General features: G+C 40.4%; 1 protein-coding gene across 2 annotated transcripts in view; it reads left to right on the top strand.

Moving 5' to 3' along the window:
- Positions 1-19,905, top strand: part of DMD (dystrophin) — a 1,192,402-nt gene that overhangs the window by 14,147 nt on the left and 1,158,350 nt on the right. The window lies entirely within an intron of this gene.

A 19,905-nucleotide genomic window follows, 5' to 3' on the forward strand; every position in this document is an offset into this window, starting at 1 on the left:
AGGAAGAGAATTTCTGCCTGATCTTATATCTTCTTGTTTTCTTCTAGAATATTGTGCTAAAGAGGGAAAGGAGTAAGACTTGGAAACTCTGCTACTTCTTGTGCCTACTTCATACTCCTTTGCTGACCCTCTGAATACAAACTAGCTAAAGCCTTAGTTAAATTGTTCAGCTTCTGCCTGTGCTTGGATTTCATTAACATAAAACATAGCTCGTATTTTGTAAGTTTAGGCAAAGCCTGTGTTCTTCACTGTCATTCTTCCAAGTGATGGAGTGGGAAATACCATGTTCCTGCAAGCTAAAGACAATCAAAACCTAGGGTTTTTTGAGTCTGGCTTTTGCTCCAACTTTTGCATCATCTGAACGAAAGGGTGAACTAACTTAACCTCCTAAACAAAAACTTTCATTTAAGTCTTTTATTAGAGCTCCACACATACTCTGCCTTTTAACAAGGAGAAATTCAAAGTTTTAATCTTGATCAGCCTTTGACAAGTACACAGAAGACTGCAGTGTCCCCTGGCAATACTCGTCGTCATCTCCTGTTTTCTCTCTCTCTTCAGTTGACCCGTCCATTAATTTCAGAGGAATTCAGGAAGGAAAAGGCTGAGATTTTTTTGGTATCCTAAGAAAGGGATTCCTGGTTCACATGTTTCTAAGCCTGGGATTTCACATGGATGTTGTCATTGAAAGCAGGGACAAAGGTGCTATTTGTCTTCTACTCAAAGCAGCAGGAGAGCAGATGTTAGTAGGAATGGTGCTAATAATCTGCAGTAGAAACGGTGGTGAATCTACCAGGAAAGATCCCTGGCTCACTATGTTTTCAACTGCTTTAGGGCACAACTACAGTGCGCAGTGAAGAGAGCCATGCCAGCTCCAAAAGAGCCAAATCTGGAACTGAAAGCTGTTTAGCTATGTTGCACAGGGGAATGGTGAAGTTTCCAGGCCCACAGACTCCTGAAATGTGCTGCATCCTAAGGATTTGTCAGATGATCAAAGGAAATAAGAGGGGGAAAATAAATCCCAAGAAAGTGCTGTGGAAAAGTCATCAAAATGCGTGTGTGTACATACGTGCTTATACATATACATACATACATACACACATTCACAAATAGACAGATTTTGCTAACCAACTATATTTATAGTACTCTCTATTCCTTTCCTGCCTGCAGTACTTAAAATGTGGTGACCTTGTACAGATTTTAATTTAGTTTGAGGCTAAAAAATTAATTGGAAAGCTATCATCACATATCTAGTAATAAATACAATCTCCAATTCAATATGCTTCTTAATTTCTGCTGTTGCCTTTAAGTTGAAACCAAACAAAAGTGACTCCCTTTAAGCTCAGTTTCTCCCTAAATTGGCAACATTAACAAATGCAGGAACAGAACTGAATGTGTTTATGGCAGTCATGATAATTATGGAACACAAGATTAACCTAGCCAGAGAAGATAAATATCTTGGTATTCGCTGCAGTGATAAACTGACTTTGGAATGCAGCCTGACAGAGTGGCAGATGAAATCTGATTTTTCTAGCTATATATAGCTCAGAACAGGCCACTGTAATATTTTTTGGATCTAAATGTCCCAAGAACCTCATGTTGTCTTTGTAGCATGGGTAGCTATTCTTTTATAATATTTTATGGGAAAAGTCTGTAGCTTTAATGATGAAGAGAGGTAACAGTCTTTGAAAGATGCTGAAAATAGGAGACCAGCTTGAGCTGTAGAACATGAATTTTGCCTTAATTGTGAATTACATCTTTCTCAAAGGCCATGTGTTCCAGGTCGGTCTGTCTGTATAATTGAGTTTCATTGGTATTGTATAGCATACTCTGTCTTAGTAAAAAGTAAGTAAAATTCTTCTAGGGGATAAGATCAGGTTTGTCTGAGCTGTGATTGACTGTGAAAAAACCAAGCTAAACGTGTATAATTTGTGAAGAAAAATACTGTTATCTTTTCCCTAAATTGTGGAGGTAAGAAAGAGATATGATGGGGGAGAAGTCAGAACAGTTACTAAATATTTGCTGGTCTGGTTCTCTGTGTCACTTGAAGTACTGTAGACAAATATCTGCCCCCGTTAGTTTCTAGAGATGTCCTCTATAGATGGAGAGAAATTTCACAACAATGTTGATTCATTTTCCTAACTAAATAAAAATGCTTCAATGCGTTCCTCTTTGAGGGAAGTCTTCAGTAACGTCAGGAAGTCATGGAATCTTTGCTTCAAGTCTTCAGCATCCACTCATCAACACTTGCAGAGTCTCTGGTGCTGAATTTGTGATGTGTAGTGCACTCTTTTTCCTTCTGAGTTGAGGCACACAGGTCTGCGGTATAAGTGCAAGAGGGGGCCCTCACAGCAGCACTGTGTTCTTTTCCTAAGCTCTGTCAGCCTCTGTCTGTGTGAGTCAGAGTTTAAGACCAGGGAGGACCATTAGATTGTTCAGCCTGACCTCCTGTAAATGACAGACCTTTGCGTTTCACATAGGTACTCCTTTGTTGATCCCAATAACTTCCGTTTGGCTAAAGCGTAGCTCTCAGAAGGACACCCAGGAAGACAACAACAAATGAATTAAGTGTTACTACTCTTGGCAGTGTGGTTGTACTGGTTAATCACCCTTTCTAAACAGATATGCCACTTGTAGCTGAGACCTTGCCTCAGCCTTTCAGCCCAGTCAGCAGGCCCACTATGCTACCGGTCACTACAGAAGTTTCTATTCTCAATTCTTGACTTTATCCATTCATTGACTTTGCCAATTGATGTGTTGATTGAGGACTGTGATTTCTCCATATCCCCAGCCAACATTTTTCTGTTATCTCTTCATAAGTACATTTCCCAAGTGTTTGTCTTCCCTTTACAAATGAGTATTTCCCTGGTTTCCATCCCCTTCTCCTCCCCTTGCATTCATTGTGTGTCAGCTACACAGTAAGTAGCGCCTGACACCTCCTCTTCAACAGTGCATAAATACACTACTCTGCCACTCTTGATCTTGGTCCTGTGGTGGCACACCAACACTTCTAATTACAATAAAATTTCAGACCTAGTATTTGAGACATGCTTTTGTAACTGGTACTTGAAAATAATTTTTCATCAAGAAACTGTGACCTGTTACTGATTGAAGTGATTAGAAACAACTCCTTTTGATGGCTGTATTTTCTTTTGAGGAAAGAAGGGAATGGAAGGGTTTATGATGTCAGGAAATTTGAATTGTATTGTTTCTTAAGGAAGGTTACAATTCCTAAAAAGACAAACGAATGTTATTGTTCAGAAAGTTATGCTTGAGTTACTGGTCTTGGATTAACAGCCCTATTGTCTTCCTGGCCTCTTCCAGTGTCTGTCTGCACCTCAACCTAAGGCTCCCTCCACCTTTTGAGGTATAACCAGGTCGTTATGTTTTTGAACTTCATTCACACACATACAGACAAATTTGGCAAGCCCCTTATACTAGTATTTTCCCTTCATTCTGTATTTTACACATTGATTTTTTAAAAATTTCTTACTGCTGCGACTCATTGTAGAAGAATGGCTTTTTTGAAATAGTTTCCTTGAACTTCAGAAGATAATCCCTTTTGAAGAACTGTGTGTATTTGCTCTCTGCTGGTGGCCACTGCTCTCTCTGAGTCCTTGTTTCAGTTCATTGTTTTTCCCACATCCGAACGGAAAGTGAAAAATGGATGGTCTGTTTTAGACATAGGCTTGATTCATGAGTCTTACAGTTTATTTTGCTATCCTAGCATACATGTTTTAACTAGGTAAATACATTAATGGTTATAGTTTTATTAATAATTAAAAATATTTTATTAATAATTAAAAACTCATATTACTGTTACTATACTATACAGCTTTTTGACTAGTACTTCTGCTAATGGACACTTAATTTAAGAAAAAGATCTGCAAATTATTTCACTGATTTCTGAGAGCTTAAGGACTAATAGAGTTAACAGCACTATTGTTTGCTTTCCTTCTCCTAGAATTTGTTTTGACGCCGGTTACTGCCCTGAACAGATTTTTGAGACCAAAGTTTACTTGCTGCTGCTCAGAGTTCATGTTGAATCTTGATTCAGCAAAACTGAGTATTTGAAAACTCCATGTATCTCCTGAGCTTTGACTTGAGTGTATACTTTTTTTTTAGACAGAATTTTTTGTGCTGAGGCAGTTAGGTTTGTGGAGTTTATAAACCCTACAAGACAGAGACTTTCTTCTCAGAAGCTATAAGCTGTACAGCATTCAATTCAGCAATCATTTTTTTATTCATGCTCTCAATTGTCCAAATTGAGACAGGCTGGAGAGCTGGGCAAGGAAGAACCTCATCATGTTCAACAGGGAAAAGTGTAGGGTCCTGCACCTGGGGAAGAAGAATGTTAGGCACCAATACAGGTTAGGTGTGGACCTGCTGGAGTCAAGTTCTGAAGAGAAAGATCTGGGGGTCCTAGTAGACAGCAAAATGACAATTGTTTTTTGCTCATTTTGAGCAAAATGAGCAAAATGAGCAAGCAGTGTGCTCTTGTGGCCAGGAAAGCCAATGGAATCCTGGGCTGCATAGGGAAGAATGTGGCTAGTAGGTCGAGGGAAGTCATTCTCCCCCTCTACTCTGCACTGGTGAGGCCACAACTGGAATACTGCATCCAGTTCTGGGCTCCCCAATTCAAGAGGGATAGGGAACTACTGGAAAGAGTCCAGCAAAGGGCAACGAGGATGATTCAAGGATTGGAGCATCTCTCTTATGAAGAAAGGCTGAGAGAACTGGGGCTCTCTCTCTTAATTTTTTAAGTATTAAAAATACTTACCCAAATTATGTTCTTGGTAATAAGGGTGTCACCTCAGTAAGGTTTCAGCTGTAAAACTCAGCGCAGAATTGGGCCCCATTAACAGAGAAGCAGCTCATCAAGTTCCTAGAAATTATTTAAATCTTATTAGTGCAGGTGTTGTGCGATATTGAAGCTGACAGGTTCTTCACTTTGGACAAGACTAATCAAGGGGTCTTTTTGGATTTTTTATTATTTATTTGGGGGGGAGAAAGGATAGGAACATTGTTATGCAGCAGCCTTCATTAAAGGTCAGAGATTTCTTTGGACATAAGCTTCTACTGCTGAAGATGCTGCTGAAGACATATTATTATGGGGGGGAACTAGAAAAAGATCTGTTAATATGCCAGCAAGCCTCTCAGCTCCCCATGGAGCTGAGTTTCAGCATGGTTGTTACCAGTCACATCAGCATCTTCCTATACTGTCGTTTGCAGGCAGATCCTAGCTTCCCTCAGTCAGTGCTCTGAGTGCAGATTTGTTTACTCTGACCATGCTCCAGATGTACTAAAAACTGGGCACGCTAACACTGTGATAAACTAATAGATCTTACTAGGCTTAGTAGCTTGGCTTTAACAGATTTTTTTTGTTGTTTTTAACGGGCTTTGTAGTTTAATAGCTCAGCTGCTCACCAGGGCCATACAAGTTGCATTTGGCTCAGGGCATTGGCAGAGCAAGTTTTTATGTGCCTGGAGAGCAGGCAGAAGGGGTTTGTATTTGCCTCGGAAAGACCGTGCCAGTATACACCTCAAGAGGATGAGTTTCCTTGAGCTCTGCCTGTCAGCGCTAAGGAAAAAGTGGATTAACTCAAAGACAGGTCCACTGACTGCAAAGGCCAGTGGGGTTCATTCCTGAAAGTTGGTTCTTGCTTTGGAGATGAGTTGGAAAGTTGGAGAGGAGAACTGGGAATTTCTCCTAATGACGAGTGAGGTAAAAGGAGGAAATGGCCCAAAGAAGACAGAAGAGAGGAAGAGGTGAGGGTGGGTGAAGAAAACCTAAAAATATGATGAAGGGGAAGAAGAGGAAGGTGGTGAGAGTGGTGGAGAGGTGGCCTCAGCCACAGGTTACTTTGCCAGCCACAGGCAGAAAATTCTTCTCGGAAGTTTGCATCTGGGAATGTCACAAGCCATACAAAAGCATACACGTTGGTAAAGTCTGTGAATTTCAAGCACTTGTAAGGCAGAGGGACAAGTATCTTATTTCAGATTACCCCAAAGTCCCAGCAGAGTAAAACTATTCTGTATTTCAGGTAATAAGAGCGTCTCAAGAGACTTCCACCTACAAAATAGCCACCAAATGGAGACTTTCTCTTTAATAACTCATCTGCCTTTAACTGCAGCTGCTCAAGGGGCCAGATATAGAATGATTACATTATAAATATCAGGTTTCCAGGGTAGACCAACGGTAAGCTAAAATGTCAGTTTGCCTAGTGCAAACACTTGACATATGTTGAGCTGAATAGGGAGTAATGAGGTTGGAGGCTGTCTATTTGCTCCTGGTCATCTCTCTTTAAAAATTTTTTCTGGGTACACACTTGACAGGGAGTAGAGGGCTGGCACGATTTCATTTCTTCTTTTCAAAAAACATTCGCCGACTTAATGTGTGGGGAGCTGAACTGCTAATGCTCTGTGTGAACTTGTCTCGTGGCTGGACTGTCAGGATGATTCTACTGTGGCTTTAATGAACTAGATGTGAGGCCAATTACAGCCTATAAAAGCTGTAATGGTTAATTAAACTATAGCTCTTACTTCAGTCGGTCAAACCTGAAGGCTACAGAAATACTAGGTGTATATCTGAAAGTGAAGCGTCACTGAAGCACACAAGGATTCTTTCTCTTCCTAGATACTTTTCTTTAATATGTCTAGATGAGATGAGCAGCTGAATAAATTCAAGAACATTTCCTTTTTAAGAGACAGGGAGCTTACTTAACGATTCCCAACCTGCCCCTTTCATTCCTGTTTCTAATGCACCATCACTTCCACCCTTCTTACATCAAAGAAGAGATGAAAATGGCACCCTACAGAGATCATGAACGCTGCTTTAAAAGTGCTAGCAATGAGAGGTTGATTTTTAGTTTAATATGAAGCCCGCAAGCAGCGACTGCCTGATTTCTGCCTTCCTCCCCCATCTCCTCTCTCTGGGGATGCAGGTGGCTGTGGCAGCACTGCAGCCCCATGTTTACTTGGAGTGTTTGGCTCCTGCACCCACTGCGGTGGCTGGATGCTGAGGGGAGGGCAGGGGGCTGCAATACCTCCTTTTAGCTGATTGGTATTTCGATGTCTGAGCTGTGCTGGTGCCTACGAGGGAGGACACATGCTCACACCTTGTCTTGGGGGCTTTTGTGGTTCTCTCTGGTCACAGCTTCCTCTCAGACCGATGGTCAGGTGTTAGAGGAGTGTCACATCTGGCCAAAAGGGGCTGAGGGCAAGAAGGACCCTCCTCCAATGGGGTTCAGACCACCCTCTGCAAGGGAGGGAGGAGGAGGAATACTGCCATTGCAGCATAGAAAAGGCAGAGATATGCTGAAGAAAGCAGCTGAGGGAGAGACGGATCCTACCTGCCTTCAGGCATTTCCATTGGGACCAAGGTCAGGAGCAAGAGGTGCATGCAACTGGGACCACCTTTGGAAGCTCCCTCCCTCCCTGCCTGACAACAAACTCCTCCAGACGGGATGAGTCTCCAGCCTGTGGGGCAGCGTCAGGCCAAATGGCTTTCCCAGAGAAGTCTCTATGTCATTTCTAAAGTGCACAAAGAACATCCACTGTGTTATTTTGCATCTCTCAAAATCTCAATATTGCGAGAAGAGGGGAAAGATGAGAGGCAAAGAGCAGGAGAGTGGACAGTGTGGTTGTGAGAATAGCTTCCTGGCGAAATGGGGCTGTGTGTTCACACACACACCCCGCACCTTCATGGGGAAAACATTTCAGTAGATAATTGCAAATTAAGCATTTAAAAGGCATATCATTTAGTGCCTCTGTTTTCAAAGAACCAATTAGAAGCTCACGAGCAGAGAGATAGGTATTTAACTGTAGGTTATAAGTTATTACAGGCATGATGAGTACCTCCCAAAAAAACCCAGAATGAAAACAAACATTGATTCCAGTAAGAGCTGGTTGTTTTCCAGGCATAATTTTTCAATAGCTGCTTGAGAGAAGAGGAAAAAAATCCAACCCCAAAACAACAAATCACAACTAATGAATGCAACATCTATGTTCTACTAGCTAAGGCTGGTAGTTCTTGTTTTTAATTAATATAAACGCCCCTCCTCTGCAACAGGGAATAAATGATAATGATTTCTATATAAGCTAGCATTAGCTTCATTTGGCATGTAAGTGATTGCCACCTTCAAAAAAACACAATAGAAAGTTACTAGAAAGAGGGTTTCTTCAAATGAGAAACTTTGATTTTCTTTTTGTATATTGTTTATTTAAGGAAATTGAGATGTTCAGAGTGAATAAATAAATAAAATCTTGTAAGAAATTTTGTTTTAATGGGCTATTACATGTTTTGATAGCATTATCATTTCTTGGCTCTATTAGTATTTTTTTCTCTCCAGCAGTGCTATTAATTTTGAATCCCTTCTGCTCTATGTGGGCTGTTGTCCAGTGACCTAAAAACTGGTATGTGTTACAGATTTTGGACCATTAATATTTATGCATATTGGGGGGAGGAGGCACAAGGGGTTTATTATTTGAGGAGCTGAGATAGTGCCATGCTTTCTTTTTTACATATATACATAGCATACATACACACACTTTATATATACACATATGTGTAACTTGTCTTCTGCAAGTAATTAGAAGTGAAGCCCGTATTTAGGAAAACTGTAGAGTCTGGTGAGTGAGAGTAAGATCTGATGAGAACTGGAAAAAACTTGTAAAAGCTTGATTTTCTCTATCTCTTTCCTGTCTTTGGGATGTGGCGTTGTCCTTTGCTGGCAGCGAGGTGGGGTATCCATTTCCCCTGAATGTTTGTAGCTGCTTGCATAGAAGAGGACTTATGGCTTAAGCAGGAGTTAGCTTGGCTGGTGCAGTGTCCTGTGACCATGGTCAGAGTAAATATTTTAGATACCTGTGATGCTGAGGAGTTTAAGAGGTTTTGGCATCAATAGACAGCTTGTGGCTGAAGAATATAAGCTCATTGGGAGCAGTTAGGGACTTAGCTTCCAATATATGAAACAACTAAGTCAGTTTATTATTTAAAATCATCTCCCACCACATCCAGCCTCCCAAATCAACCATGTAGTCAGTCGCTGTCAGTGAGCACGAGGGTGCTGTGTCCGAGCCTGTGTCGCTGCTGCTCATCATAGGTCTGCCTTTGGAGGACCTGAAGACCACAGAGCCTGCCAGTAGGACTTTTTTAAAGTTATGATGGGGCCAAAATACATATCAGACTATAGAGCTTCACTTAAATTGTGTACAAATTGTTAATATAATTAGAAAAAAGTAAAATATTTATCAAATCATGAATTATGTAGTTCCTGCAGATATTGCTAATCAGCAGGTGCCAGAATAGTTTTTGTAAAAGAATGGATAAATATTAAAAAGGCTCACTTGTCTTTTATAAATGATTAGAGGAGGCCTCATGTGACAAAGTATTGTTGTGTAATTGTGTTCAGACTGTATTCTCCCTCCTTTAGCCTAGGCATGCCAAAGATAAGCATTCTACATACCTAAATGGTGCTTTCATTAATTTATGATGATTTGCTTATTCGTAATTTGTTGGCTTTTTCCAGCTGTATCCGGATTCTTAAATATTAACCAAGAGATTTTTTTTTCCAATTTTTATTTTGTTGCCCCATAAGCATAATTTTAAATAATAAATTTTTGATTTCTATGTGTCAAAGATGTTTAGAAATAAACTTTTTTTTTTTTTTTTTTGCATTAGTAGCCAAGAACACAAACACCCAGCCGCCACTTGTTTGTATGTTCTTTTATCTGAAACCCAACTGTTTGATTAGTCCTACTTAGAAGATGCTGGAGGCTCTGCTGCTCCATGAACACCTCTCTGCTTTTTAACGAACACTTCTGTGTCCTCCAGCAACACAGAATCAGAGCCTTATTGTCTAAAGTAGTTACGGGTAGATCTGTAAAGGGGCGCATGTCATTTGCTGTGCTCAAGTTGGCTTCAATTTCTCAGATACCACTCAGGTTCCCCCCTTCACGAGGACCCGGGTTTATAGCACAAGCTTAGAGCTCCTGACTGAAATTGCATTTTGGGGTTGTTCACCTGAATCGCAGACGGGACGGGTATGAGGATATTTAGGAGAGTGTTTGTCATGAAAGATGTAACAGCAGGTGAAGCCAGTGGCATCAGTGGCACATGTGCAGTCACACTACCAGCAGCAAAGTGGGGCACGATCTGTGAGGAAGAGACCGTGCTGCGCTAAGACCACGCAGCAGAAGCACCTGAGGTGTGCGTACAGTTGCTGTTTCATCTTGGTGTGGACTTTGCTTCTAAGGTCAATAAACCCAGATGTTATCACTGGTAGCCCATATGCACACAGAAGGCAAAGCCTTGCATTGATGCATCTGACTCAATATTGAGAGCAGTTAATGAACTTTCCTGCATAAAGGCAAGGGGCAGATGGGCAATTAGGTGTGATGATTAAGTAATTCTGTAACCTTATTTACCCTTTTAAACAGTGTGAAGGAAAAAGGTTGCATTAAAAAGTAAGAAATTGGTCAGGTGCATAAAAGAGCTAATTTGAAAAGTAGAGAAAAAAAATTATGCCCCTCTAGAAGCCTGCCTGTATTGAGAAAATGAGATCATTAGAGGATTCAGAGAGAGTGAGTTAAAGAAGCAACAGCATTTAAAACAATTAATTCACAGGTAGTGGATAGGATATATACAACTAATGTGAATTTACAGAAGTTAGAAAGATTTGTGCTGCTTTTTCTCTTCCTATATCAAAAATACCTGACCAAATAGTAGCATCTGACAGGTCCACGTTTTGAGTTCTTTTCCATTAGAGAAGGCACTGAAGTAATTAATAAATTGGCTGATACTGATTTAATGGATAAATAATGACAGGAAAAGACTACATGTGAATTAATGAATGCAGCATTTATGTAAGCCCTGCAGGGCAACATGAAGGAAACATGCAAATTAACAAACAGTTTAATACCCAGGAAGCACAAACCAGACTGACTCCATAGAAACCCTAGGATGAGTATGGATAAATATAACTTTAATTCCTTATTTGGCTAATTCTACAATGCTTTATGAGACTGACCTGTTGCTGTGTGCTTGAGTGATTAACCTGTTACATATTGCAATTAACCTGTTAGTTATCATGTCCATAAATCATTTTTTGCTGTGTGCTTTCTCTAAGCTTGTAGACAGAAAAGCAAACTGTTCCTTCATGCATATCCTGTGACTTGGCTCTCCTTGTAATTCTTCCTCTGTCCTCTGAAGCTGGTTCTGAAGCTGCTCTCAATTTTGGCTCAATTTCCATCCTGATCTTTTGTGCCTTTGTCATTCTCCCCTGTGACTCATGCAGCTCTTTGCTCTGATGTGCAGATTATCTGAGATATTTTATTCTTCTTTGGATTAATTATTTTTAATAGTGCTTTCAGGTTACATTGAGTGAAATTAGATATTAAGTTTCAATCTATTATTAAACTATTTTAATAATATTTTAGATATTAAAGATATTACTTTAAACATTAGTTAATGGTAGATTCTTTCAATAAAACTTGACTTTTTAATGCAAAAGGAAGGGTGTTCCTTATGTTTCCTTTCCTCTGGATGTTTCTTTAGAAATTAGATGGTGTGGTATGATTTCTCTTTTCATGTAACAGCTGTATCCAGGATACTTAGCAAGATATTATGTGCCATCCACAGAATTTTGTTATGTACTGAAGTTCTCTTGTAAAGCTGGCAGTTCCATTAGAGTAGATCAGCGTGTTTTAGTCATCAGATGCCTATTACAATTATTTTATCACTTTTTTTTTCCCCGCAGAGTAATCGCTTTCTCATTGATCTGGACATACAACTGATAGATGGATGTAGGGAAGGGCTGTAAGCAGCAGGCTCCAACTGCATTAGATTGATGTATCAGGCAGCTTCCAGCTGGGTGTGATAGGAAGATTACAGGGCTCCAACTGTATCTCCGTACAGCTCAATGTGAGCCCTGTAAAATCTATCTGAAAGATTCAGCACAGTCTTTGAATCCTTCAGAATTTCCCATCACAGTGGATGCAGGACTTACTGAAAGGGGAACCTTAATTTTCAAAGACGCTAAGGTTCAGCGCAGCATCAGTATATACAGTGTGATTGTCTCTTGTAGGTACGGATCTCTGAAACAAAAACAACAAATTAAATTACTTGGAAAACCTTCGCCATTCTTCTTGCAGGTGTGTAAGTTATTTTCCCTGATAATAGTAACGACAGGTGATAATAACAAAATTGCCCAAGGAAGCATGCAGTGCCAGAGACGTAGCTGGGCAGAGGGGGACAGTCGTGCCAGGGAGAGCAGGGTGCCCTGTCCTGCGCTGTAGCTGGGAGGGAGGTAGGAGGTGATATGGGGCCAGAGGGTGTGAGGAAAGGCACCGACCTTGGAGGGCACATAAGCAGAAGGGCGGGCTGTCAGCCCTGTTTTCCATCATTTGCTCCATAGTATGATGAAATGTTTTGCAAAGGAATTTCCCTGCCCTTTGCACCCACTGGTGTCCCCATCGTAGTCTTGCTTCTCTGGGAGTCCTCTCCCACATTATGGGTAGGGGCACCAGTGGGGCTTTTGTTTGTCACCTGTAACTTCTGTCCAGAAGTGATAACAATCACACAGGTTTTTCCTTAAAAAAAAACAGTGGAAATACGAATGTCACGTTGACTAAATAGAAAGTGATGGCAACAAAAAAATCCAAATGTTATGCAAGTCTTCTGGTCTCTTTTATATCTTTTATAAAATACTATTTTCAGTGACTATATTTAGTACAAACTGTATCCTCTGCTTTGTGTGATACGTATAAAAATTATACTGGAAGAGACAACACCGGTACATAAATTGACTTAATTTTCCTTCTGTACTTCTAGTCAAGTTTTAAAAATCACTTTTATAGCACAATTTAATGTTTGTAGAGAGAAAATTTTGTAATTGGATAGCATTCGCTGAAGATTGATCAAAGAGAAACCAATAGAAGTATTGACTAGTTTGTAAGTGTTAGAATGACTTAAAGATTTGGCTTTTCTTCCTGGACAACCTTGTATTTCATCCTGACTTTAGGACCTGGCCTCACTAATGACTTTGGCACAGTCTCATGTAATTAATTTTATATGAAATTAACTGGTCCAGGGCTTAGAATGTCCACATTGTTTATACCAAAATAGCAGCATAAGGTTTTTTCCTCGTTTTTTTGTTTCTTCAGATCTCTCTGGTTTTTTACGCTCATCACTTGAGACTGTACTGTTTACTCAATGACTACCATACAGATTCCTGGTTAACTGAGGCTCTCAGAAAGACAAGGCAGTGTAATATGTACAACAGAAATGCTTGGATTATGTAGTTAATCAATTTGAAAAAGGTTTATTTTCTATGATGAACAATATTTTTGGTAAGTTAGTACTGCAGCACTTTAACGTCAAGAATTCTGCAAAATCCTGTAAATAGTTAAAAGACGTAAGAGAACAGATTTCAGCTTGGCAGCATCCCGTGGGAGGCTGCTGTGGAGGGCAGAGGGGCTCAGAGCACAAGGACGGGCCTTTCCAGCCTGCAGGAGATCAAGCAAGTGTGGCAAGAGCGGCACGGACAGAGCTCGCACACAAAACTAAGTGCACAGAAGGGGACAGGATGCATGGGCTACCCAGGAGGGACACAGAGGCATTGTCCAAGTTTGTATGGATGGAGGAGGGGTGCAGGAAAGCCCCAATTTAGCTGGAGCTGAAATGGGGAAGGACGTGAACGCTAAAAATACAAGCCTCTGTATGTGCTTTTCAGCAAAAGGAAGATGAGAAAAATGTGGACCCACAGCTCAAAGGACCAGGAGAGTAGTGACTAGTTTACCTGGGGAGGTAACATTGATTATCTCAGCTTTTTCTGTGTCTGTCTTTTTTTTCCCTGGTAAATTCTGCCCTCGCCTCTCCTCAGCCTCTGAGCCAAGTGGCAGAGTTTTGGGCATCTGCAGAGTTTCTGACAGTGGAGGAAGATTAAGTCTGACAGTTTTTAAGCCAATTGGAAACACGCAAGTCCAAGGGGCCAGGCAGGCTGCACCAGAGTTGGGGTCTGACAGAAGTCAGTGTGAGGCTGCTCTCTGTCATATTCAAAAAGGTTCACAATGACAGGAAAGAGGCAAACATCGCTCCCAGCCTCAAAAGGACAAGGAGAAGGATCCAGGGAAGGTTACAGAGAAGGTTATCCTTCTGGAAACCACATCCGAACACGTAAAGGTTAAGGTGGTGATTGGGAATGGCCAGCATGGAGTTACCGTGGGCAAGATGTCCCCAACCTTTCTGGGTCGCCTTCTCTGATGAATTGGCTGGCTGTGCGGGTAAGCGGAGAACAGCTGTGGTTGCCTACCTTTGCCTTCAGGCAATCCTCTGACTTTGTCTTCTACAGTATCCTTACAGAGAGACTGGTGAAATCCAAACTGGATTAGTGGATTAAAAGGTGGATAGGAAATAGTTGAGAGGGCTCAGGGGACATCTCATTGCTGTCTGTATCTACCTGATGGGAAGCTGTAGAGCAGATGGAGGCAGACTCTTCTCAGAGGTATATGGCAAAAGGAAGAGAGGCAACGGACACGAGCCGCAACGCAGGAGATTCATGTCGGGGATAAGGAAGATGCTTTTCACTTTTAGGGTGGCCAAACAGTGGAGCAGGGGACCAGAGTGGTTATGGAATCCCCTTCCTTGGCCCCTAGCAACCTGCTGTAGTTGACGCTGCTTTGAATAGATTATTGAACAGATGACATTCAGGGGTCCTTTCCAACCTGAATCACTGTCATTCTTAGTAATTTCAAGGAGCTTTTGCTTCCCTTTTATTTTTATACAATTTCTGCGAATTTACACTGGTGTAAAATTAATGTAGCAGGCTGAAGGTACCATTTTAAGAATCAGTCCTAAAGAACTGGTGAAGATGCTATCTGTGCTGTAAGGCACCAAACCAACCCTGATTCCTAGAAGGAGCCATGCATGTAGGTATTACTTGACCTGCATATAAATCTGCCTGAGACAACAGTATCAACCCCCGTGTGTAAACACATGCAGTTTCTCACTAGATAATTAGGATTTGTGAAGGTGAAGGGAAAACTGAGAAGAGGAGGATGAAGGCTGAGGGCTGCAGCAGTAGTATTGTCACCTTCCTTTCCCATGGCATTCACAGCAGAGGTACTGAAATTCAGAACAAAGGTAGTTTACTGAATCTTCTATGTTTTTTCGTAAGTGAGATTGAAACCTCAGACATTATTTCTGTGAAATCTGAGCTAATTTACTGTGCTTTGAATAAATATCTGATAAGACTGTTGTACCAGGTTATAGGAATTGCAAAGAAAGAAGGAAAGGCTCGAAAATGCAGTAAAAACGACCAGCTTCCAATATGTGTACCTAATTTTCTTATTCCTGGAATACTGCCTTAAGCCTTCCTGGAATTCAACAAACATTATTTCTGAGATTATTGCTAAATTGAAGGAATATTTTGCCAAGAAACTATTTTGAGAATTCAGTTCATCTAAATGAAAAAAAAAAAAAAAAAGACACCACTAAATAGCAGTTTTTGTAAAGTATCTAAAATTGATTTTCAGACATGTATCTGGCGAATAACTAGGAATTTGGATGTCTGAAACAACTCATGTACGTCAAAATTGAAATAGAGGGTTATTTACTTTTGCTTAAATACGAAAAATGTACTAAGTGATAATGGACTTGTAACCTGGTTTAGCTGCGTTTTGTAAGTAAATTTTTCTGACGTTGGTTGGAACTGAGATAAGTCTTTAAAAGTGAACCAAAAAACATTAAAAACTTTTGACTTTTTGCTCTGTTAGGTTTTTTTTTTCAGCATTCAATCGAGTGCTTTATAAATGTTTTGAGAAAGATGTTATACTGTCTAGGAAGCAAGCAATAAAAAAGCTAGCTAAAAGCAAAATGTTTAAAATAAAAGTTGATTTAGTGCAGATGCTTTAAAAGTGATATTTAAAATGAACGGGCTAACAATAAATATTTGAAAAGTACAGTTTGCAACAAAAACCCAGCAGTACCCGTACTGAGCTCTCTAAGAAGAAATTTAATTACAGAGATTTATTTGTGCATGACTGACTGTTGGATATCCTTTTTATGGTATGTTAAGTTTATATGCTGTGGGTACTTTATTTGTTTTGCTGTAATTTCTGACTAATTCCTAAACATAGGAGAATTAGTTTCAGTGGAACAGTAAGAATGAAGTATTAGTTTAAAGTTTCATTGAGTCATCATGGGAGATTTAATTTGGCTCATGTTCCTGTTTAAGGCCCTGCTCCTGGCTTTATTTATCCTTTTAGTTAGTTCCACTAGGGCTGAATGGTATATTGCCTTTTCCTGTTAGTAATCACTGCAGTGCTGATGTCCTGCACCCTGAGAACAGCTCTCAGGAACAACCCTTCTAGATTGAGTGGAGTTCTTAATATATGTAGTTATTTATGTGGGAAAGCATTCCAACTTGAAGCCCAAGCATCTTCCGAGGAAGTAATTCCCTATCATCGCTTGTAACTATTTAAGGTCTTTTAATTATGCTGAGATAAATTGAGTGAAAGAGAATAATTTGCTTTCAATCATAAAATCTGGCTGGTCTAGTAAGCATTAAGTTAGTGAATTTATTAAGTTGAAGATATAGGTTTCTACTTGTATTTATGGTTCTAAAACGTTCAGATTATGAAGAAATGCCCTCAGTCTGTCATTCAGTAATTCTGCACTGTCTCTGGCAGAATTCCAGGCAAATTTATAGAGTGCTTTTAGACAAATATGAGAGTAAACTAAAGCTGTCATATTAGTTCATGTTAGTGCTGAGCAAACTAGTTCAGGCTCGATAAGGATCTGTATTACATCCATTCTGAATTCAAGCCAATTCCTTATTTTTAGAACTGAAATCAAGTTCAAATCTTGAGGTCTTGAAACATTTTTCACTTCTGGCAGACCTGGAATTCCAAGTGGCCAAGTACCTCAGAAGGCTACGCTCATAGTATTTTTAACCATGGAAGTGCTAAGGATTTGTAAAGGAAAGGTGTTGGTGGTGTGTGATTTTTTGTTTGGTTTTTTTTTTTTTGGGGGGGGGGGGGGGTTGTTCTGTGTGTTTTGGATTTTTAGGGTGGTTTGAGGAGTTTTGGGTTTGTTTGTTTGTTTGTTTGGGGTTTTTTTTTCAAAGACATTTTCATCTTGGCATTGAGAGCTAAAATGTCAGATAGAACTTAGCCAACGTTCTGGTACTGCCTCTGTGGTTTGTCTGATATTAGATCATTTTGTACCTGTAAGATTATCTTGTGCAAATGTGAAAAGTGTTTATCTTTTCTATTTGGAGTACACAAATGGCTTGCTTAAAGCTATTTCGGTGCAGAGTCAACAAAACCATGGTAGTTATAGGTCATTGAGACAAATAGTTGTAGTGTATGTTTTCCTCTATAGGTTGTACCCGAGAACCTCTCATAAACTTTCAAAACACTGACTTTGAATTATTTGATAGTTATGCATAGTGTGCCTGCCTTATGTGTTTCGGCATAGCAATACAAGGTCTTTTCAGACCTCAGGTGATGGATGTGGTTCTGTTTGCTTTGATATTTCCAATGTGCCTTTTGCTGGTTTGGGCCCGACAGCCACCCCCTCCCTGGGCTGAGCAAGATGCCCCTCCTTGTGGGGCCACTGCTCCTGCCCTGACCATCTTGGAGCTCCCCCTGACTTGTCTGTCCACATCTCTACTTTTCTGGAGACCCCAAACACTGGTCTAATGAGTGCTGAGTAAAGGGTGAAGAGGGGGGCTCAGTAGGGGTCACCTTGCTTCAAAGTAGCTACGCAATGCCAACATCAAAACAGTATTTTACAGACTCTTCTCATCATAATATAATTCGCTGTGTAAAAACACAGGAAGGGGACAAGGCATTTGGTCCCTGTAAATGGAGCCAGCCAGAAGGCATATGAGAGGGTCAGCGTGCTCCCCTCCCTCATTGCTTTGCCTTCTTTTCAGCTCTTATAGTTGTTGTTCTGGTACAAGTGAGCAAAAGGTCAGAATTTTACAGGTGGAGCAGGGCAGTGCAGGGGGAAGGACATTCCAGGTGTCCCATGCAGTAGAGTGTTTTGCAAAAGGAAATATATCATGAGAAGCCTTCGTGTTTTCAACGGTCATTTTGTGCAATTTCAAAATTTCAGGCAAAGGCAGACTTGCTTTGCTTTTTTTTATTCCTTCTTGCCTCTTAGAGAGTCAGGATGGGACTTTTAAACTGAATTGTCAACAGTCATTCTGCAGAACACGGTGCAGGGCTGAATGAAGACTTATAGTCTCTAATGTCCGATACAGCCTTTGCCTTAACAGAGCCGCTGCTGTCTGCTTTTCCAATTAGGGTGGCCCTGTCTGTTCTGACATCTCGACAGGGGAAAACATATTGATTCATCAGTAGCAGTTGATTTCTGAGCCTGTAAATCTAGCAAGTCTGAGGAAACTGCTTTATTAAAAACTAATGGTATATCATAACCATCCTTCAGAGTGCACAGTTATTTTATGTTCAAGCTTCTCAACAGCTAAAGGAACTTGGTTTCTTTCCATTTTCATAGGGTAATGACCAAGAGTGAAATAATGACTTCATTTACCATTTTCTATTCAGTAATAAATTGATTTGAGGAGGAAAGACTTCAACATGCAGATTATTCCAATACAAGTATATGGATTTGGAAGTCCTATGCTTTAGTGATGGGATGATGAAGAAAAAGCACTCTGGCAGCTCTTGATTTTTAAGTTTCTGTTTCTATTTATAAATGCTGCTAGGATGGCACAGCCTAAGCAGAAAGACAAATTCAAATCACACTTTTTATGTAATAGTGCTCATTTCTCTAAGGATCTGAAATGTCCCATTCATCAGTTCTGTTATCTCTCGGCTTGATGAGCACTTAAAGCTGAAACATGTAGCTATCTTAATCTATTCTGAGATATAGTGCATTTGGATACGTAAATTAGAACCTGAACTAAGACAACCACATAATTTCTTACACTGGTACGAGGCAGCCCTGACGAGATTGGACTTTTTTTCTACCTCTTGTTAAGCTAGTTAATTTTTGAAACCCCACATGTTGCTGGTTTTTATTGGTTTTTTCCCTCCCAATGCAGTCTGAAGAGAAAAAAAAAAAAAAAACAAACAAAAAAACCCAAAACTATCCCAGAAGATTTTACCTGCTGAATTGGACATTATAATCAATTTTGTGTGCTTAGCAGGTGTTGCAAATGGATGAGAGAGGGATATTAATGGTAAGATAGTTGTGGAAATGAACAAATCACAAGTGCAATCAATCTCACTTGTGTTTTCAGGGAGGAGTGTACCGCAGGGTTTAGCATGAACATGACAGCTTGACAACTCAAGGTTACTTCACTTTGAGAAGTAAAGCCACGGGCAGCGTGTGGTGGCAAGATCGTAGCACGGAGGAGTAATTGGGGTGGGCTGGGCCCTGGAAGAGGGATTGTTGGCTGCACAGGGCTGTGTGGCATGGGGGCTCGCAGCTGGGGAGCCTGCAGCCTCGCAGGACACCCCTCGGGGATCCTCCTCCCAAGATCCAGCCTGAGCCTCCTGTGTGTCTGTTTATGCCCCTTGTCCCTTGCCCTCCCACCGGTCACCACCAGTTCAAAATACCCGACTTTGATCTTAAGGTCAGGTAGAGTAACATATGAAAATACTTGGGAAGACAGGTGCAAACATGCTTCTTGCTAATCAGAAGTAAAAAAAAAAACAAAAACCTTAGTTAATACATCTTTGATAAAAGTAGTTACAGCTTGTGCTACAGTCTTCTTGGTGGTGGTGATCATGCCTGTGTTAAGATGTATTTGTTTTCATCAAAGACGGTGAGAACCAACAGATGCAGGATGCAGATTAAATAACAAAAGGCAAACAAAAGCCTTGTCTTAAAGTACATTTTTACATATGAAACAACAATTTTGTTGGGAGAAAAAA

Source organism: Numenius arquata, chromosome 1, assembly GCF_964106895.1.
Source record: "Numenius arquata chromosome 1, bNumArq3.hap1.1, whole genome shotgun sequence".
In the NCBI taxonomy this organism is placed as follows: domain Eukaryota; kingdom Metazoa; phylum Chordata; class Aves; order Charadriiformes; family Scolopacidae; genus Numenius; species Numenius arquata.